This window comes from Dermacentor andersoni, chromosome 1 (genome assembly GCF_023375885.2).
Source record: "Dermacentor andersoni chromosome 1, qqDerAnde1_hic_scaffold, whole genome shotgun sequence".
NCBI classification, from domain to species: domain Eukaryota; kingdom Metazoa; phylum Arthropoda; class Arachnida; order Ixodida; family Ixodidae; genus Dermacentor; species Dermacentor andersoni.
Window position 1 is genome coordinate 41,713,830 of NC_092814.1, and position 16,171 is coordinate 41,730,000.

General features: G+C 46.0%; 1 long non-coding RNA gene across 1 annotated transcript; it reads right to left on the reverse strand.

The window, feature by feature from the left end:
• Window positions 1–916: 916 nt before the first annotated feature.
• On the reverse strand, window positions 917–3,990 carry LOC140215209 (uncharacterized). Its single transcript, XR_011892147.1, has 3 exons — window positions 3,404–3,990; window positions 2,456–2,567; window positions 917–2,273 (listed from the first exon to the last, which is right to left on the reverse strand). It is a non-coding gene; the product is annotated as an uncharacterized lncRNA (long non-coding RNA).
• Window positions 3,991–16,171: the final 12,181 nt, after the last annotated feature.

Consider the following 16,171-nt stretch of genomic DNA (forward strand, 5'->3'; position numbering starts at 1 on the left):
GTTCTAATTGCCAAGAGCCTCTACTGACGCCCATACAAACAAGCCACAAGTGAGTGAACAGAACGCGCGACTTTATTGGCAGAAGACAAGCAGTGTACATTCTCGTGCAATAGCAGAAATAAAGTTTGCATGTCGAGATACGCTGGAATCATTGACGCGAGCTCGTAAACGGCTCACCGTCGTCGTCGCACGTGGTGGTCAGGTTAACGAGCAACAACCAGCAGCGGAAACATATTGGACAGAGTGTGCCACTTGTTTGCAGCGACAGTCGCCGTTAAAAATGCCCAAATTGCATTGCGAAGCAATCGGGAGACGCAGGCATCTGCTACCGCAGCCTACACAGCGACATGGGCTACCCCAGATTTTAGCCATTCACTCCTTTCCAACCTGCACGTTTCTTTTCTTTCGGGGGCCGCTAATGTGTGGCTCACACTTGCTGTCTCACATTGTCTCACTATGGACAAGTCGCTTTCGTGGGCATCGCCTCCATCAGCTACTTTTGCGGGCCTTTCCAACCATCTGGCTATCAACTTCATACGCATCGGACTATGTAAGCACGTATGCTGGTCTCCGTTCATGCCTAATCGCGGCCGAGAAAGGCCAGAGGCACAATTTGCCCATGGCTGCAGCAGGAAAGGGTGAACGGGGAGCACGAATCACGGTGTGCGTAAATTGGGAGTCTATGTCGCTGTGCAGACTGCAGGATCAAATGCTTACTACGAGAGGCTGCTTCCCAGTGCAACCGACCAGGCCGCAATATTCGAAAAACATAAAACTGCGACCGTAACCAAGTGGCATAACAGCAAAATTAAACAGCAATCAGTCACCGCATGAGGTTCAGACAATACATTATACATTGGCTACGAACCATCTTAAGGCATTATGCTTGCCTTTGTCACATGTGGTGGTCTGGTAACGAGCGACAACCTGCGGTACAAACGGATTGGACAGAGTCTCGCACCTGTTTGAACCAACAGTTGCCGTTGAAGATGAGCAACTTCCATTGCGAAGCAATCAGGTGACGCAGGCATCTGCTGCCGCAACCAACACAGCGACATGGACTACCCGGCATTTTAGCGTTAACTCCTTTCCAACGTGCACATTTATTTTCTTTCGGGGGCTGCTATGTGTGGCTCACACTTTGTCGCAATGTGGACAAGTCGCTTTTGTGGGCATCACCTTCGGCAGCCATTCTTGCGGGCCTTTCCACCCATACGGCTATCAACTTCATACACTTCGAACCATGTGAGCACATATGCTGGTCTCCGTTTTGAGCAAATCATGGCCGAGGTAAGCCACAAGCACAATTTGCCCATTACTGCAGCAGGCCAGAACGAACGGGGCGCACCAGTTACGGTGTGTGTATACTGGGAGTCTATGTCGCTTTGCGGACTGCAGGAGCAAATGCTTACCTCGAGGGACTGCTTACCAATGCAACTGACCAGGCCCCCACATCTGAGAAACGTAACACAGTTACCACAGCCAAGTGTGGCAGCAAAACCAGATTCTGCAATCAATCACTTCACTGTAGCTTGCACAAAGACCCAAGCTATCAAGGAAGAGGAGCAATCATCAACGAGACTAGGAATATGGAAAATGAGAAAGCTTGCATTCAAGAGAGAAGCCACTCTGCTCTGCAAGCATTGAAGGCTAAAAACATCAAGAAAAGTAAAATGGTGCATAGGTTAATGCAAGACGCATGCCGATGCTGCATCAGCTATTTCAGGAGAGGAATTGCGCGTGACAACATACACTAGAAGATACTGCTACAGATATGTTAGGCTGCTAGACAGTGACTGGTATTAAGTATCAGCGAAGAATCGGTTGACCTTTATATTTGGATGAGGATGAATGACCTCTAACAAAAATGGGCAATGAGAAAGCTTGCATTTATAGAAGAAAAATTACACTTGGCACAAACGGAATTAACATGGCTAGGAAGCTGATTAAGGGCAAACTGATGGAACTCAATCTTTTGGCCAGCGTCGTCCGTGCTTGGTCAGATGTTGCAGGTGCACCTGAAGACGAAGAATTTCTAGAAAGTCCTTCTTGAGTTACCTGGATGACTCAACCAAATGTCCGTGCTGGTGGAATGGTGGCTGAAGCTCTTTTCAGTCTTGACACAGTCCTCTGCAGACTTGATATCTCATTTATATTCTTCTGCATGTGCTTCTTTGTTCTTGGTGTAAAAGCCTTGCAAATTCGGCTCCAGCCCCTTCCTGTTGGCGCAGATAGGAGCTCCTGTGATGACCAAGATGTGCTTGGCATAGACTCTGTTGAGGCAAAACGGTGACACATGAGATACAGCACAGATTAGCCAAATTTATGTGTGTTTTATATGTTCGAACCAATTATACTGAACCATAAATATGAACAAACATTCATATCTGCTGCAAACAGCAAGCCAATACAGCATATATCAAACACATTTATTTCTGAACCATGTGTTGTTTACCTTGTAGTAGTAGCCAATGTCCACACAATGACCTTGTTGTAGCAGGCAGCAGCTTCTGTTTAGTGCGTGGAGTGTGTTGCTTTATACTGGTGCCGTCTTCATTACTGCATGTCTGGAACAGAAATTTTGACTGAATCAGAAATTGAAGAAGCAAAGTTTTAAAATGCAAAAAGGTGTGACATATATGTTGTAATGATTTGGGACTACAGAACACATGCAAATGTACACTGTCTGTTCTAGGGTGCTTAAGCAGCATGTTAAATAAATATTGCTATTGTCCATAAAATTGATGTCTGCCTAACTACAATGCATGTCAACAGCGCAAGTACTATTAAGATCACAAATGAGAACATTTGTGGGTTCATTTATACACTAGAAGTGATCACACTGCTAGTTCCACAAGCAAATGCATGATAGTCATGAAGCTATTCGAACTGATGCATTATTTTTCTGCACGAACGTGATGCACCGCTTCACTACTGCAAAAATAAATGCCCTACGGTAAACCAATCTGAACAGCAAGAACATTTGGAACCAACAAGTACGAAATATGGGTGAATTATCATGCTTGCAAATGTTTAATACATTAAATTCTGTACTTTCACTTTATTTTACCAAAGGATTATTCGGTTTTGTGGACGAAAGACGTTGCCGGCCGACTCGAAAAAAATGTTTAATATGTATATTGATAAGGCTACTCAGTCACCTACAACCACGGCTACAATAACATGAAAAATGAGACGCGCGTTCCGATATCGCTCTTTCTTTCCTGGTTGTGTGTGTAAACCAAACGACAGCCTCGCAAGTAAAGGTTTATTTAGGAAACAGCAACTGAGATCCTCACTGCCCATATGTAATGCAGGATCTAGTTCGTTAACTTGTGCCCGCCTGGAAGGTAATGACACGGATATTATATAACGATTCAAGCAGCGGTGTTAAACGACTCACCGTTATTGCCGTTGTCAGCCGCAGCAAAATCCAGCTCCCGTTTCGATGCAGACCTGTTCCGAATGGCTCACGACCGAAACCCAACTGCCGGGCTTACATGTCCGCTTGCAAACACGTAACTTCACCCCAAGTTAAATAACGCGAGACATCGAAGCGCAAGAAACTAGTTTTAGAAACAAAGCAGTCTTGAGTGTACGAACGAATGAATCCGTGCCGCCGTGCACTCGGAAATACCGGTAAAAATTTTAAATCCAGGCCAGAGGTCACGTGACAGATCGATGATGCTGAACGCTATTTGCGTTTATAATGGCGAAGAAACAATAAACTTACTAACAAAGAGCACAATATCTAATTAGCAATGATAATTTTGCCCTGTTTTTATGTAAAAGAAAATGCTTCGGTAATTGTAAGAGAAAGTTTGTAAGATAAAATTGCGCTTATTACGACGCCTCTACCGGGAAATGTTGGAACTAACGAACGAATCCCGAAAGTGATGCTACTACGTCGGCTTTGTTAGCAGCGGCGCGCGGTCGATTTTTTCGCCCTCTGTGGCCATTTGTTGAACTTGAGAGTGTGCTACCCCTGCGCTCCACTCCCGCGTTCGGCGCGGCCTCGACAGTGGCGCCACCTATGCCGGCCCTGCCGTAGCATACGACGGCTAAAGCCTGTTTCACATGAGACGATTTTCGTCGCACCGCAATTGCGATTTCCGTCGCTTGCGACGAAAATTGTAGTCGCAGTGCCGACCCCCCGATTTTCGGCTGCGGCCAACCGGTTGGTCGCACCGTCGCAGCGATCGCTACAATTTTCCGTCGAAATTGCGCGGAGTACTTTTTCGCCGGTTTGTTTTGGAAATGGCGTCTCACTCAACAAGTGCAACGTGTGGAGACGTGGGTTGACGAATTTGGTACGTACGCGAAGGGAGAATAAAAACTTGTACCGCAGATTCCATTCTTTAATTTCTATGCGTTCGTTGACATGCTACGCAGTAAATGAAGTGCATTTTCACGTTTGCTTCGCATGCCTCTGCGAGTTCGGTGTTCGGTCCCCACGAGACGACATGGCCTTTTGGGGTTGTCGCAATTTTCTTTTGTTCAGTAGCATACAAAAATCACCGCGTACGGACCACCTAAAATAATTTCAACTTCGGCAAGGGCAAATGACAAGGCAGCTAAGTACCCGATGTTTCAACATTGTGCTGAACGCGGTACTCTTCAGTTGCATTTTCTTGTCAGTTTTCAAGCGTGACTTTCCCGATGTATCTTGAAAGGTTATCTTACCTCACTTATTAAATTTGACATGGCAAACGTGCAGGCTATCGTAATGAATTCTCGGCGATAGCATTAACTCCATGGCTTGAATAAACAGCGTCATTAATTTCTTTTGGAAATTAACGACGTTGGAGTTGGAACCGATTCCAACTCCACGTAGTCTTCTGCCGTCCTCGACAGCGCTTCTCTTCTCTTGGCACCCATCCTGTAACCCTAATGGTCCACCGATTATATAACCTGCGCATTACATGACCTGCCCAGCGCCATTTCTTTCTCTTAATGTCAATTAGAATATCGGCCATCTTTGTTTGCTCTCTGATCGACACCGCTCTCTTCCTGTCTCTTAACGTTACGCCTAACATTCTTCGTTTCATCGCTCCTTGCGTGATGCTTAATTTGTTTTGGAGCTTCTTTGTCAGTCTCCAAGTTTCTGCCCCATATGTCAGCACCGGTAGAATGCATTGACTGTACACCTTTCTTTTGTAGGGAGCACACGCGCCCATCTTCCCCCGCGTCGTCGCGGTCGCGTCAAGAGCCGGCATAGACACGAGAGGGGCGCACTACGCCCTTTCACGCTTCTCCCTCGCTCTCGCGACGCACGCGTACCCTTCCTCCCCGACTCGCGGAAAGGTAGCTGACGGGCGAGGACATTCCGCTCGCGAAGGTAAAAAGGTACAAAACAGCGCCACCGGGGGAGACCCTCTCTCTGACGCCGGACCCCGACTGGAGTACCTGCCGCAACATGAGAGTGGTTTGCGGCAGGTACATTACTGAGAGGACTTCCCTCTGCCAGTGTTCGTTACTGCTGGTAGCAATAAACGTTGTTACAGTTGACGCCGCTGGTTGTCTTATTCGTTCGAACCCGACGTAGCCGCCATTCCCGCGCTATGGGTTGGGGAGTACCATGGAGCGACTGTGTGGGGCTAGATCCGGAGCTCGCCTTCAGCCCTAGCCGCACGCTGAGTGGAGCCCCCACACTTTTTAATGATAATGGTAAACTTCCAGTCAGGATCTGAAAATGCCTGCCGAATGCGCTCTAATCCATTTTTATTCTTCTGTAAATTTCCTTCTTATGATCAGGGTCCCCTGTGAGTAATTGACCTAGGTAAAAGTACTCCTTCACAGACTCTAGATACTGACTGGTGATCCTGAACTCTCGTTCATTTGCCCGGCTATTGCCCATTATCTTTGTCTTCTGCATATTCATCTTCAATCCCACTCTCATACTCCCTCTGTTAAGGTCCTCAATCATTTGTTGTAACTCGTCCTCGGTGTTGCTGAACAGGACAAGGGCATCTGCAAATCTGAGGTTACTGAGATATTCACCGTGGATCCTTACTCCTAAGCCTTCCCAGTTAATAGCCTGAATACTTCTTCCAAGCATGCAGTGAATAACATTGGAGGGATTATTTCTCCTTGTCTGACCCTTTTCTTTATAGGTATCTTCCTACTTGTGGAGAATTAAGGTAGCTGTGGAATCTCTGTAGGTACTTTCCAAGATATTTACGTAAGCAACCCGTTGTCCTTGCTTACGTAATGCCTCTATAACTGCTGGTATCTCGACTGAATCAAATGTCCTTTTGTAATCTATGAAAGCCATATAGAGAGGCTGATTGTATTCGGCGGATTTCTCGATTACTTGATTGATGACATGGATGTGATCCATTGTTGAGTATCGCTTCCTGAAACCTGCCTGTTGCCATGGTTGACTAAAGTCCAGTGTTACTCTTATTTTATTGGAGATTATCTTGTTAAATATTTTATATAATAATGGAAGGGGTAATGGGCCTATAATGTTTCAATTCTTTAACATGAATTTCCATCTAATTGAAATGTCTATATTCGGGGAAGGGACAAATTCGCGAAGAATGCGGCCAAAGTTGAAAAAGAAAGACTTGATCTGCTTCGGTCCCGTTATGGAGGCAGACGAGAGTTGTATGGTAAACGAGGCAACAGTGATTGGCTCTGGTAACGAGAGAAAGCGAGGTCGGCTTTAATACGCTGCCCCATACCACCTACTGAATGTGATATGAATGCTGACTCCACCTGCTGATCGCGCGGAAAAATAAACGAAAGAGTTGATGCTTCTCTTTCCTCGTTTACTTTCATGTAAAGTATCTCGCGACTGCAACAGCCTCCAGTAGACATAAATAACCGCCTACTGTCTGCTGTATCAACCACGGCACATCTTTTCTTTTACTTACTTATTTCTTAGTCCTGGAGATACATCAAATGTGACTGTTGCAATTAAATACAAAATAAACCAGCCGCGCTTGCGACATCCTTCAAGTGAAGGAGCGCAGGAGCAAGACCAGTAGAGAAGGTGGGAGCCGGTGGCATATAGTATACAAGCACGTTCTGCTCGCTCCTACCCCATCTTGTACCGCACTGCAGTACACGAAGCGGTGACTCCGTGCACTTCGTCTTTGTAAAAAACCCGAGGCATCGCTCGTGCTGTGCGAAGCCATCAACCTTCGCTAGTCGTATACGGGCGCTGAATCTTTATAATGGCTGCGGGAAAGGCGTCTTGTCGACGGGACACCGTTTGCATCATGGCGAAGAGTGACAGGACCAGAAGGAAAGAGGGAGAAAGTACTCGTCCCGCTCCGTAAATTTTGGTTTGCATGTAAAAGGCAGTACCGGGAGCGGAGTGTCAACGTAGTTTACGAGCATCTAGCGAGAAATAAAGAAAGAGAACGCCGCCTTCCTCTCTTTTCTGTGCTATATCTTTGTTATTCGACTATCAAGATCAGCGCGAAGAAAGTGATGGGTCATTTATCCGTTGGTCACGTGGCAACCTTTGGTAAGCAGCGGCTTGAAGATCGAGTGCCGTGTAGCGTTGCTAGCGGTTATTTATGGAACCGTACGTGAAATTCTTAAGGCGGACATGTCCCCATTTGCTTTCGCAGGATTGTGACGCAGTCCTCGTCTCTGGCGCAACGTTGCGGTGCAGATAAGGGAAATGTCTTCTAGCTGTCGAGAATGTCGTCTGTGTTCTTTCACAGGAAACTGTAGGCAGTGGCTAAGGTTTATCCATCCCAAAACTAAAGCCCTGTTTGGTGCGCGTCGCTATGCGTGCGTCTTGGCGCCATAGCATGGAGCGTGAAATAAAAATGACTGAGCAGTTTGTATCTCTTTCTGTCACGAATTACGGTCGACTGTCGATAAATGTGTGAAGTTTACGTAATATTGTGCCGGGGTGCTGGAGACTCCATAGAAAGCAAGCCAAGGTGGGATGAGAATGACTCTGCATTTTGTAGAAACCCATCATAATTACTAGTAATTAAATACGCGATAACTACAGCAAGAAATCTACGGATATTTTAAATGTTGATGGGGAATGTGGTGCGGGTCTTGGTTTCACGCTTGAGCTTATCTAGAACAGCAAATTGCAGTTTTTAGGCCTGTGCTTAACGTTCCAACAGGAACATGTCTGTTGGTACTATTCACCTAGGGCAAAGAAACCACTGCTTGAATTTTCTTCTTGCCATTACAAACTTGTAAAACAGGGGATAGCGTACTCAGCTCTTAGGTCTGCCTTTGCTAAGTCTTGTCCACACAGTATACAACAAAGTTTTTCGCAACTTATAGATAGGCTTGGGAAGGCTGATTATCCTGTTCATTTGTTATCTCTAAGCTGTGAAAAGCTTTCGAAATGGGTAAAAAGTGCTGCTAAGAAACAAGAAAAACAGAAAAAAAAATGAAAGAAAGTTTGCTGTGGTGCCCTATATGTTGTCACACGGTTTACGGAACGTGGCAGTAGATATGACGTCAATAGAGTTTTCTCGGTTCCCCGCAAATTGTCTATGATATGCCCTATCATAAATAGGAAACTTGAACAGGGGGGCAAAAGAAGAAAAAATGATTGTGGCGTTAGGCATGTGTCCCCTATAGCGCCTTGTAACACTTGTACAGTTTATCCGATTCCACTCAAGTGCGGGAAAGCTTTCGTTGGGCAGACTGGCAGGTGCCTCAATATTAGACTAAAATGGGCATAAAGAATCACTTAACAACCCTAATGCTTCACATTCAGCGTTGCATTCTTTCAAGTGCGGTTGTAAACCTTTGTTTGAAGACACAAAAGTCATTTCAAGACACAAATGTCTAACCACACGCGAAATAATTCAGACATTTCACATTAAATGATTAGGAGAGACTTGTGTTAGCCAAGCATCAATTTCTATCTTAGAAAGCGGATTTCAATATCTTCTCAGCACATGTGTCAATCTCAAGTAGGGCTTTTTGTTGTTTGGTTTTTATGGCTTCCCTACCTCTTCATATGTTTAACTGACAGTCTTTACACCTTGTCATGTTCGTATTCTGCGGTATTTGCCATCACTTATATATATGTTGATAGTTTCAATAAAAATTTAGTTGAGAGTTAGCGCTCGCCCTGTCTTCTGCTAGTCTGTGTTTGTGTCACTTCGCGCTGCAAACCAAGAATATATTACCGTACCAACTCGCCCAACTTTCTATCCGTTTGCATTATATCACTGGGAACGCTTTGCTCATGCGGTCGTTACTTGATAACATTGGGTGGTATTTTTGTAGGATGTTGTTTATGTTTCGGAGGGCATTAGAATATTTTGTTGTATAGGCTGGTGGTCTCTCAGATTCTGGTGTGGGCTTTTCTTACCTAATTCCGACTGCCTCTCCAGTGTTTACGCGACGTCAAAAGCTCTGTCTAGAGGAACTTGTGGATCGTTTGTTTCTGCTAGCGTTGCTTTAAGGTCATTTAGGTGGTATATATAACTGTTGTATTCGCTGCAGATTCTTCTTATCCGTTTCGCTTATCCGACAAAAAAGTCCTTGCTTGCAGCGTCGCGGGCGATGACTGGTAGTCTAAATATTGCTGGCTATTCGTAGGCTTCCGGTAAAGTGTCGTTCTCAATTTTCCGTTTTCTATGTAGACCGCCCTGTCGACTTGACTTGATTTGACCATGAGAGTGGTCAGCAGTGAATTTAATACTCGGGTGAAAGCGGTTGAAATGGCTGATTAGGTCAGTTAACGCGCTCGGGCCGTGTTCCCATATTATGAATATATCGTTAATGTAACGCAATAGGTGTGGGGTTTTAAAGGGTATGATTTTTGTTATGCAAAATGTTGGCATACGTGGGAGTGTATGGTGCTCTCATGCTAGTGCGGAAAGGCTGCAGATAGTGAATAGAATCGAATTTGAAATAGTTGAGCATGAGAACTATCCTAAGGAGGTGACAGGTAAACTTCAGGAGCGTGCACTTAGGCATTGGCTGCGAGGCATTTAGAAATGGCTTCAATTCCTTCACTCATGGGCATGTTAGTGCAAAGGGCAGAAACATCTAAAGTGACTAGAATAGCGCCGTTGGAAAGCATTTGGTTGGCGTTAATGCCGTCAATAATTCGAAGGAAGTGGGACGTGTCCTGAATAATAGACGGGAGGGTGGTGGGGATGTTTGACAGGTGGTGGTTTAAGAATTTAGATAGTGACTCGGTAGGTGTGCTGTTACTAGACACTGTAGGCTGACCTGCGATTTCTGCTGTAAATATTTATTCTGTGGGAACCTTGTGTATTTTAGGACGAAGATAAAAGCGGCCTGCTTCTTTGTTCTTGGGCATCATGAAACGATATTCAGATTGCGTGATTAGTTCACTGGAGAGGAGCTCCACTTTTGTGGTTTGCACAAAATTTCTGTAGTCTGAAGTTGGGTTAGAGTCGAGTTTTATGTAATGGGTGTGGTTCCTAAGTTGTTTGGAGGCCTTATTTTTGTACTTTTCTATAGGCCAGACTACGATACTGTCGGCCAGACTACGATACTGTCGGCCAGACTACGATACTGTCGGCCAGACTACGATACTGTCGGCCAGACTACGATGCGGTCTGTTGGTTTCACTACATCATTTCTTTGCGCGAGTTCTTTAAGAATTAGATGCTCAGCCAGGGACATAATTTTTGCGTTTGCAGCGATGCCGCGTTGACTCTAGAATTTCCTTTGAGATTAGCTTTGTATGCATATCAAGGTCTGGGAACTGTTCGGCTTCCGGTGTCCACGTGCTAGGTGGTCTAAGAGAGTCTCTATCCTGTTTTCGTACGTCTGGCATATCGAAGAAGAATTTCTTGATGCGCATGCGACTTGAAAATTCTATTATATCCTTGTGGAGTTTGTATTCGTTTTCTGCGTTGTTTGTGAGACAAAATGTTGTACCAAGTTTCAGGAGATCAACTTTCTCGGGGCTTAGACTCTGGGATGTCTACTACGTTGCTGCAGTGCTCTCGATGCTCGCCTGTAGGACTATCGGTGGAGCCATGTGCTGTAGGGGTTACATTAGTTTTCTTGGCTGGATCTGCAGATCTAATACCTTTGTGCTGGTCGTCTAGTAGGTTTGCCTTCTTAGTTTCCCGATTAATTGTTCAAATTCTCTTTTTTTCTGGCTCAGATAAATTTATGCTATTGAGCTTATTGGTAACTATCATAAGTTGTTGCTTGCAGCGTTCTTCTGGAATATCAATTAAAGAGAGCGATGCATCTTCTAGGACAGCATTCCACTTCAATAATAGCCTGGAGGGTACAGAGGCGAGGGCACATCTATCCTTAATTCTGAGACCTTTTGGGATCTTCCTCTGTTTAATGCAGCTAATATAAGTTTTTAGGTGAAATCTGTAGTTTGTTTGGCGGCGAGTTTGCGGGATTGGAGAAAAGGGCGAGATTTCTTGCATGTGATATCCGTAGTGCGTGGTAGTCATTTCTGTTTGGTTAGGACAGACCTCCAGGACGAAACATCTTGAGGTGGTGTCTTGTTACGCCTTATTTCGTTGTCGAGGCCTGCACTGATGTCTGTCTGTGTATGTCTGCTTATTAGTGTATGTTGCTATTTGCGGGAAGGTTTCGCGGGTGTTTGTGGGCTTCCCTGTGAGCAGGTGTTGTTCAGGTGGTGTTGGTTCCGCGTCCATCGTATGTGTAGATGTTTCTTGGGTTCTAACTTCGGTGGAACGAGCGTACGAGCTGGTGTTGACGATTTCAGGCGTGTGTTTCTGTGTTGTAGCTAACTGGGACGAAGATTTACTGGTGTTCATGGTTGCGTCGGTTTGAATGGGTTCCTGAGCCTGTACTTGATGTTGTTAGCAATTACCTTGACGCCATAAAAATTGGAGTATAGTTCTTGCAGGGTGAGCAGAATGACGGGGCCCTGGTGTAATTCAGCGTGGTGGATGACATGGACGTTTTCGTGTTGGTTTCCCATGTCCAGAAGAAAATCATTGAGCTTACGTGTCCCTAGTGTGGGAGCTAGGAGTGTCTCTGATTTTTGAATAAGTACCCTGTATTTGTTGGCGATCCTGGGAAGTACTGTTGTCAGGTAGATTTTTGCGTTTGATCTGTTGGTGAGCAAATCGTTTATGAGCATTTTCATGGCCTTAACTGTGTTATCACCGGTGTCGTGGTTCAGGTCATTAGTCCCGCAGTGAATGATGAAATGTGTGCTGTGGTGCTGCGGCAATGGGGAGGTCTCGTATGGTGTCTGTCGGGGCGCCACTCTTAAAGCTAATGTGTGGTGAATGTTGGCCTGGCCCGAAGTGTTTTTTTTATTGAAGTGAAAATAAAAGAAAGAGACGTAGTCACCTTAAATGGTGACGGATACTCGTTTTCTCATAGTGGAAACAACAATATAAAAAATATATAAGGAAATGATAACAAATCACGTCATATGGTCAAAAGTCCACAGCAGACAGTCCTATACACCCATGAACACAACAATATAAAAGTCATGCAAGTTGCACCACAATTAGTTTGTAAAGAAAGTCACAAACACACGCAAACGGCCGTATTGTAGACTGCGATGAGCATATATAAATATAAACAGATGAGGAAATACTCAGAGTTAAAATAATGCACGTACAAAATACAAAAAGGTATAACACGTAACACACAAGCACTAATAATTACAAATAATAGAAGCAAGTTATAGTAACATAGTGTGATTATTCAGTGCAATATCTAGTACTTTGCTAAGGATGCCTCTTTCTTCATAAAAGTGCTCAAGTGCGTTCAATACTTTTCGCTGTGCTATTTTCGATGGCTATGGACCCAGCAATTTTGCGAGTGAGAAAGGCCGGTGAGGAGCAAAGGAGTGTAGCTCTTGTTCTAGCTGCGGTCTTTGCATCGCGTATGTGGGGCATTCGAGGAGTAAATGGCAAACATCCTCATCGTCGTGGCAACAGAAACAAGCCGGGGAAGGAGCCCGTTTTATGCGATATAGGAAATGTTTCGTGTTTGCTGTCCCAAGGCGCAACCGATGAATTAGTGCCTCGGTACTTTTCGAAAGTTCTAGATCCAGCCGCTGTTTGAGTTTAGGGTCCACTTCGTAAAGAATTGATTCCTTAGTATTTTCATTAAACCAGGTTGACATACACAAGTCCTTGTTTAGTACTCTCAATATGCGTTTCGTGTCCATTGGTAATAACACCCTCGCCTCTAACACACACTCGGTCGTTGCCTCACCCACCCGCCTTACCCCCCCCCCCCCCCCCCCTTAGAAGAAACCTACCTATATATACTGTGCCGAGGAAAGCATATGTCCCCTTGAAAGAGACAAGTCAACTTGTCGAAACGTTGTCTGCCGCTTTTACCTTGGTCTTGTTTTCCTGATCGTCTTGGATTTCCATCTCCCGCCTTCCCCGTGTTTTCCCTCTTCTGTGTGTGTAATGTTTACTCTTCTTTATTGTCTCTTAGGCGTCCGTTCCTGCGGCGAGCGTCGCCGTCGGCATCCTACCTCATAACCGAGCGAACGAGCACAGCGAAAGATGAGAGCGAACGCGGACCGCAGCGGGGGAGGAAAAAAGGCGGCAGGAGCGAAGGGAGCGCGACGAGGAATGCGGAGGAGGAGGAGGATATGGCGAAAATGTGAGAAGAATAGCGCAGTGCCGCGTACGAGGGGCTTTGCGGCGACGATGGCTACGAGATGGCGCCAGAGTAGCACGCGTCATCTGTATGGAAACAAAGCGCTGCATGAGCGGAATTCTGTCTGCGATGGCTGCTGTGAATCGCGCCCACGCGTCACCCGCGCGCTTCCTCGCGAATCTCCCGATTAGCGAGGCAGTCGCGCCCCACTTCGCTCCGTTTGCAACGCCTGTCTCGTGCGGCACGCACGAGACAGATTGTCCGCGCCAGCCAATATATCGCGAAATGAAAACGTCTATACAGCTGCGCTCGAATTTCGCAGTATGGAGTGTCGTAATCGTGGATGAATATTTATCTGACCCCTTTGCAGGGTAGCAAAACGGACGCCTCGTCTGGTTGACCTCCCTGTCTTTCCTGTCCTTGCTTTGTTTTGCTACAGGGCTGTCCACAATCGGCAATATACATCTTACTCAATACGTAGTAAGGGAACTTTGGCCAGACTGGAAATCTATAGCTGCAGGGCAGCGTGCGTATTACTTGCATTACTACACAGCAAGGAGCTTCACTCGCGTCTGTGAGAGGTCTGCCTTACAGACTACGGTAATTCACTCCTTCTGTCAACATAGTGACCGCCTTCTTTATCTCCCTTTCCCTTTATTCTGGCACTGAGTAGCAGGCTACAGTGCTGTTTCTTAAATAAATTTCTCCGATCTTTGCTTTAGCTCATCAGCAAGAAAAGTGACAACTCCCACTGCGCTGCAAGCGAACATTCAACACAGTGGCTGCGGCGTCAGCATTTGGCGTTTTTGTCCCTTTTCGTACTTGAAAGCCTTCGGGAATTGAATATGTTTGATGGACAACCAGAGTCCCGACATTATGTGCGCAACGGCTGCGCCCTGCGCACAGGGAGCCTCGTTTGAACCAGACAGAATTAATTAGCAATAATGGGGCGAGAGGCTTGATCGACCGCCGCTGCTCGTCCCGTCACATTGACCATTCAGCGGGGAAGCGTCGACTCAGCTTGGCTTCGGAGGCAGCAAGAGGATAGCCGAGAGCGCTCACCTCAGCCGCCGACGCGTGGCCGGCCATTAAAAGCGCTGTCACGAGGAGCTGTCGTAACACGCGCTACAAATGGCCTCATCGCTGTCACTACCCATGAGCCTTCCTGCTTGTTGCCCTTTTCGCCGATGGGAAATTCGCTTTCCTTTAGCTACGCTTTGTGCTTCTTTGTCGCTTGCACCGAGCTTCGCCGCCATTCGAACGATGCACGCGCCTGTTTTAATTTCTCTTTGTGTCACGTGCGACCCCTTTTCCCCTACGTCTCCTTTTATTCGCTTTCCCCTTCGAAGTTAGTCGTTCGCTGCTCTTTTAACGTTCTTGTGCACATTTCCTTCGAATTCCCTTTTCCACCTTTTTACTTGCATCGAGCCTGAGAATGATGCTGACCCCTGAGTGAGTGATACTGTTTTCGCATCTGCCCCGTTTACTCTCCCCTGCTTTTGCGCGTCTTCTTTTTTAATCCTCGGTGCTTAGATTTTCTAATGTGGTGACTAAGACGGGACTAACCAAGGCCCCGCCGGGCGACACCAGGAAAGGAGCAGACAAGTGTTGGAAACAACGTGGAGTGCCGTGACCGAGAGAAAGAAGAAATAAAAAACAAAAAAAACTGCGGGAATGACAGCCCAACAAAGGAAAGAAACAAAATAGAAGGAAAGAAACGCACAAATGGCTGAGAGAAGTAGAAAACGCTCACAGCGATACAAAAGGGTCGGACTGTGTCGGGCTATGACAATAAATTTTACCGCGAACAAAGCCACCCCCGCTGCAAAATATGTGTGCGTGCAGTTATGTAAAGCGCATCGATACACACCACGGTATGAAGCAAAAGCAGGCAGCCATTGTACGCCCGCCGCCCAAGAATTCGGGGCACACATGATGGCAAATGGGTTTGCCGTAATTGAGGATCAACAACAGCCAAAGCAAGCGTGTTTAAGGTCACTCATGCCCCCAAACACTTCTGTCCGTGTCTGCGTTGTTGACATTGCATCCTGGAATGTGAGCCAGCACCGAATAACTCACGCGTCGACGGCTGTCGGACAAACCCTTGTATCGTTCGAGGATTTTGTGATTGTATTATTCGAGGATGTCATATTCGATCTCTTCGAATATTAGCTTGCGATCGGATATGCGACACCATTACGAATATTAAAGCGTGATTACGTAGAAAAGGTGCTATGCATGAAATGACAGTCTGCTGGTTGTTTCGAGTGGCCGCTATTACGGCCGCTCTAGCCAGAAATACTTTACTACTTCTGCACTCAATTCATTTTTTCTTTTCTAGCTGTCATTTGCTCCACAATGTGTCATCGCTACACAAAACGAGCACTTGCCAAGCGAGTAGGTGGAGCAATCAATCATTTTGGCGTGCTAACCTACCTTCAGTGGCTCAAGCAAGGATACTTCGTTTTCTTCTTTCTTTCTTTAGGGAGAGGGGGGGCACCTCAAGATTTATTGTCTTGATTGATGCGGAGTTTTCTCCGCTTGATGGCTTGCACAGCATCCATTATTGCGCAGCATCCTTCCAGATGTAAATGATGACGTACTTACCCTTCCCAAGGCCTTG